The sequence below is a fragment of the Enhydra lutris genome, unplaced genomic scaffold, assembly GCF_002288905.1.
Source record: "Enhydra lutris kenyoni isolate GAN:26980312 unplaced genomic scaffold, ASM228890v2 scaffoldscaffold11, whole genome shotgun sequence".
In the NCBI taxonomy this organism is placed as follows: domain Eukaryota; kingdom Metazoa; phylum Chordata; class Mammalia; order Carnivora; family Mustelidae; genus Enhydra; species Enhydra lutris.
The window spans coordinates 33,240,098-33,246,131 of NW_019154095.1; the positions used below are offsets into that span (position 1 = coordinate 33,240,098).

Sequence of the window (6,034 nt, forward strand, 5' to 3'; positions counted from 1 at the left end):
AATCCATCAGGTCCTAGGCTCTTGTTTTTTGGGAGGTTTTAATCAATGCTTTAATCTTGTTACTAGATATTGGTCTATTCAGGTTTTCAATTTCTTCCTGATTCAGTTTTGGAAGTTTATAGGTTTCCAAGAATGCATCCATTTTGTCTAGGTTGCTTAACTTATTTGCATATAGCTGTTGATAATAATTTATGATGATTGTTTCTATTTCCTTGGTGTTAGTCATGATCTCTCCCTTTTCATTCATAATTTTATTAATTTGGTCCTCTATCTTTTCTTTTGGATTAGTTTGGCCAATGGATTATTGATCTTATTGATTCTTTCGAAAAACCAGCTTCTAGTTTTGTTGATGTGTTCTACCGTGTCTCTATTTTATATCTCATTGATCTCTGCTCTAATCTTGATTATTTCCCTTCTTGTGAGTGGGGTTGGCTTAATTTGTTGTTGATTCTCCAGTTCTTTAAGGTGCCACCGAGGGATCCTGACCAGAGATCGCTGGGTTCTCGCAGACTCGGGTTGGGAGCGTCTGGACCTGCGGCCGGTCCTAGAGATGACCGGCTGGTGCCACACCAGGCTCTCCCCGGCGCCGGCGGGGGTGCGCCCAGCCCAGCCCAGCGGTGGTGCAGGCAGCGGAAAGCCACGGACTCGGGACCATGGACTGGAGCCCCCGCCGCACTCTGGCACGGGTGGTCACCGGTGGTGGCTGTCCTGGGTCTATGGACTTAGGCCCCTGCCCGTGACCCCCTGATTCCACCCGTTGCCCTTGAAGATCTTTTGCTCTTTTTGGCGCTTTCAACCAGACTCCACGTTGCTGCTGCTCGCCCGTCACAGGGCACACTCGTATCGCGGTATTGATTCCCAGTGGTCGGTTCTGCTGGCTCCCTCCGCCTTCTGTCATCCTCAGCTATCAGTCCGGGCGCTCCCACGACGCTTCACCTCTCCACCGGCGTCGTCTGCCCCCGCAGAGCTCCAGCAGTGTGTCATCCTGCGTCGCAGGCTGGTTTCACGGGTGTGCAGGCTGTCCTGGTAGATAATTAGTTCACTTTAGGGGACTGGTTGAAACAGGGTGTCCTACTTCTCCGCCTTCTTGCCCCTCTCTCCTCCAAAAAGAATAAAATTTTGTAAAAGATAAAAAAAAAAAACAAACCGCACAGTCACTGTAGCAAAGCCCCTCAAAAAGGCTGTGGTGATGCCCTTACAACTGATTCAGGAGCAGGCAGCATCCCCAAATGCTGAGATCCACATCCTGAAGAAGAAAGGCCGGAAGAGAAAGCTGGAGTCCCTGGATGCTTCAGAGTCAGAGGAGAAGGCTGAGGACTGCTGGGAGCTACAGATCAGCCCAGAGCTACTGGCTCATGGGCGCCAAAAAATATTAGATCTGCTGAATGAAGGCTCTGCCCGGGATCTGCGCAGCCTGCAGCGCATTGGCCAAAAGAAGGCCCAGCTCATCGTGGGCTGGAGGGAGCTCCATGGCCCCTTCAGCCAGGTGGAGGACCTGGAACTCGTGGAGGGCATATCCGGGAAACAGATGGAGTCATTCCTGAAGGCGAACATCTTGGGTCTCACCGCGAGCCAGCGCTGAGGCCCCTCCTGACTGCCAGCTCCTTTCCTTCCTGTGCCATGTTTTTGTTTTGTTCTTTAAATCCTCATATAATTGCGTGTCATGTAAATACAATTTTTACTCTGGAAAAAAAAAAAGAGCTGGTGTATTCTGGATTTTTCAATTTTTTTTGAGGGAGGCTTGATGCCTCTTGATAGATAATAAAGAAGCTGAGGAAAAGGAGATAAATAACTACTGGATCATGAGGGAAGAATTTGAAAGATAAGTAATACCATAAGATGAAATAATATTAGAATAATTGGGATCCCAGATGAAGAAAAAAGAGATAGAGGGGTAGAAGGTATAATGGAACAAATTATAGCAGAGAATTTCCTTAATTTGGTGAAGGGAACAAACATCAAAATCCAGGAGGCAAAGAGAACCCCCCTCAAAATTAATAAAATAGGTAACATCCTGTCATCTAATAGTAAACTTACAAGTCTCAGAGACAAAGAGAAAATCATGAAAGCAGCTCTGGACAGGAGGTCTATAATATACAATGGTAGAAAAATTAGATTGGCAGCAGACCTATCCATAGAGACCTGGCAGACCAGGAAAGATTGGCATGATATATTCAGAGCACTAAACCAGAAAATTATGCAGCCAAGAATACTATATACAGCTAGGCTGTCATTGAAAATAGAAAGAGAAATAAAAAAGCTTCCAGGACAAACAAAAACTAAAAGAATTTGCAAACACCAAAGCAAACCTACAGGAAATGTTGAAACCCCTTTCAATATCCTCTTGAAACCCAATTCAGTATCCTCTGAGCAAAGAAAGAGCCTAAAAGTAACAGGCCAGAAAGGAACAGAGACAATATACAGTAACAGTCACCTTCCAGGCAATAAAATGGCACTAAATTCATATCTTTCAATAGTTACCCTGAATATAATGGGCTAAATGCCACAATCAAAAGACACAGGGTATCAGAATGGATTAAAAACAACAACAACAAAACAAGACCCATCAATATGCTGTCTGCTAGAAACTCATTTTAGACCCAAGACACCTCCAGATTTAAAGTGAGGGATGGAAAATAATTTACCATGATAATGGACATCAAGAGAAAGCTGGGGTGGCAATTGTTATATCAGATAAATTAAATTTTAAGCCAAAGACTGTAATAAGAGATGAGGAAGGATATTATATTATACTTAAAGGGTTTGTTCAACAAGAATATCTAACAGTTTTAAATAACTATGCTCCTAATATGGGAGCAGCCAATTATATAAACCAATTAATAACAAAATCAAAGAAATACATCAACACTAATACAATAATAGTAGGGGACTTGAACACCCCCCTCACTGAAATGGACAGATCATCTAAGCAAAAGGTCAACAAGGAAATAAAGGCTTTAAATGACACACTGGACCAGATGGACATCACAGATATATTCAGAACATTCCATCCCAAAGCAACAGAATACACATTCTTCTCTGGTGCAGATTGAACATTCCTCAGAATAGATCACATCCTGGGTCACGAATCAGGTCTCATCCAGTACTAAAAGACTAGGAACATTCCCTGCATATTTTCAGACCACAATGCTTTGAAACTAGAACTCAACCACAAGAGGAAAGTTGGAAACAGCTCAAATACATGGAGGCTAAAAAGCATCCTACTAAAGAATGAATGGGTCAACCAGGAAATTAAAGAAGAATTAAAAAGATTCATGGAAAAAAATCAAATGAAAATACAACTGTTTGAAATCTTTGGGATGCAGCAAAGGCAGTCTGGGGAGGAAAGTATACAGCAATATAAGCCTTTCTAAAGAAACAAGAATGGTCTCGAATACACAAACTAACCCTACACATAAAGGAGCTGTCGAAAGAAGAGCAAAGAAAGCCTAAACCCAGCAGGAGAAGAGAAATAATAATGATCAGAGCAGAAATCAATGAAATCAAAGCCAAAAGAACAGTAGAGCAAATCAATGAAACCAGGAGGTGGTTCTTTGAAAGAATTCATAAGATAGATAAACCTTTGGCCAGACTTATCAAAAAGAAAAGAGAAAGGACCCAATTAATAAAATCATAAATGAAGGAGGAGAGATCACAACCAATACCAAAGCAATACAAACAATTATAAGAACATATTATGAGCAACTATACCCCAGAAAATTTGACAATCTGAAAAAAACGGAGGCATTCCTAGAGATGTATAAACTACCAAAACTGAGCCAGAAAGAAATAGAAAACCTGAATTGACCCATAACCCATAAGGAGATTGAAGCAGTCATCAAAAATCTCCCAATAAACAAGAGCTCAGGGCCAGATGGCTTCCCATGGGAAGTCTACCAAACATTTTTAGAAGAATTAATACCTAGTCTCCTGAAACTATTCTAAAAATAGAAATGGAGCACTGGGCGTGGTGCATAAACAATGAATTATGGAACACTGAAAAGAAATTTAAAAAATAAATAAAAAATTAAAAACTAACTAACTAAATAAATGAAAATAAAAAAACAGAAATGGAATGAAAACTTCCAAACTCATTTTATGAGGCCAGCATTACCTTGACCCCAAAGCCAGACAATGACCCCATCAAAAAGGAGAATTACAGACCAATATCCTTGATGAACATGGATGAAAAATTCTCACCAAAATACTAACCAATAGGATCCAACAGTACATCAAAATGATTATTCACCACGACCAAGTGGGATTTATTCCTGGGCTGCAAGGTTGGTTCAGCAACTGCAAATCAATCAATGTGATACATTAATAAAAGAAAGAACAAGAACCATATGATACTTTCAATAGATGCTGAAAAAGCATTTCACAAAGTACAGCATCCTTTCATGATTAAAATTCTTCACAGTGTAGGGATGGAGGGTATATACCTCAATATCATCAAAGCCATCTATGAAAAACACACAGCGAATATTATTCTCAATGGGGAAAAACTGAGAGCTTTTCCCCTAAGGTCAGGAACATGGCAGGGCTATCCACTATCACCACTGCCGTTCAACATAGTACTAGAAGTCTTAGCCTCAGCAATCAGACAACAAAAAGAAATTGAAGGCATCCCAGTGGACAAAGGAGTCAAACTCTTACTCTTTGCAGATGACATGATACTTTATGTAGAAAATCCAAAAGACTCCACTCCAAAACTGCTAGAACTCATATAGGTATTCAGTAAAATGTCAGAATATAAAATCAATGCACAGAAATCAGTTGCATTTCTATACACAAACAACAAGACAGAAGAAAAAGAAATTAAGGAGTTGATCTCATTTACAATTGCACCCAAAACCATAAGATACCTAGGAATAAACCTAACCAAAGAGGCAAAGAATCTGTACTCAGAAAACAATAGAGTACTAATGAAAAGAATTGAGGAAGATCCAAAGAAATTGGAAAACATTCCATGCTCATGGATTGGAAGAACAAAGATTGTGAAAATGTCTATGCTATCTAGAGCAATCTGCACATTTAATGCAATCCCTATCAAAATACCATCTACTTTTTCCAAAGAAATTGAACAAATAATCCTAAAATTTGTATGGAACCAGAAGAGACCCCGAACAGCTAGAGGAATGTTGAAAAAGAAAATCCAAAGTTGGTGGCATCACAATTCCAGACTTCAAGCTCAATTACAAAGCTGTCATCATCAAGACAGTATGGTACTGGCACAAATACAGACACATAGATCAATGGAACAGAATAGAGAGCCCAGAAATGGGCCCTCAACTCTATGGTCAACTAATCTCGACAAGGCAGGAAAGAATTTGCAATGGAAAAAAGACAGTGTCTTTAACTAATGGTGATGGGAAAATTGGACAAACACAAGCAGAAGAATGAAACTGGACCATTTCCTTACACCACACATGAAAATAGACTCAAAATGGATGAAAGAACTCAATATGAAAAAAGAATCCCTCAAAATTCTTGATGAGAACACAGGCAGCAACCTCTTCAACTTCAGCCACAGCAACTTCTTCCTAGAAATATCACCAAAGACAAGGGAAGTAAGGGCAAAAATGAACCACTGGGACTTCATCAAGATGAAAAGCTTTTGCACAGCAAAGTGAACAGTCAACAAAACCAAAAGACAACTGACAGACTGGGAGAAGATATTTGCAAATGACATATCAGATAAAGGGTTAGTATCCAAAAGCTATAAAGAACTTACCAAACTCAACACCCAAAGAACAAAGAATCCAATCAAGAAATGGGCAGAAGACATGAAGAGACATTTTGGCAAGAAGACATCCAAATGGCCAATGGACACATGAAAAAGTGCTCAACATCACTCAGCATCAGGGAGATACAAATCAAAATCACAGTGAGATAACACATCACACCAGTCAGAATGGCTAAAATTAATGAGTCAGGAAATGACAGGTGTTGGTGAGGATGTGGAGAAAGGGGAACTCTCCTACATTGTTGGTGTGAATGCAAGCTGGTGAGGCTACTCTGGAAAAAAGTATGG

General features: G+C 40.3%; 1 pseudogene across 1 annotated transcript; it reads left to right on the top strand.

Annotated features, from left to right (window-relative positions):
- Nucleotides 1-1,144: 1,144 nt before the first annotated feature.
- Nucleotides 1,145-1,681, top strand: LOC111144476 (annotated as a pseudogene). Its single transcript, XR_002640401.1, has one exon. The product of XR_002640401.1 is annotated as a kinesin-like protein KIF22 pseudogene (transcript).
- Nucleotides 1,682-6,034: the final 4,353 nt, after the last annotated feature.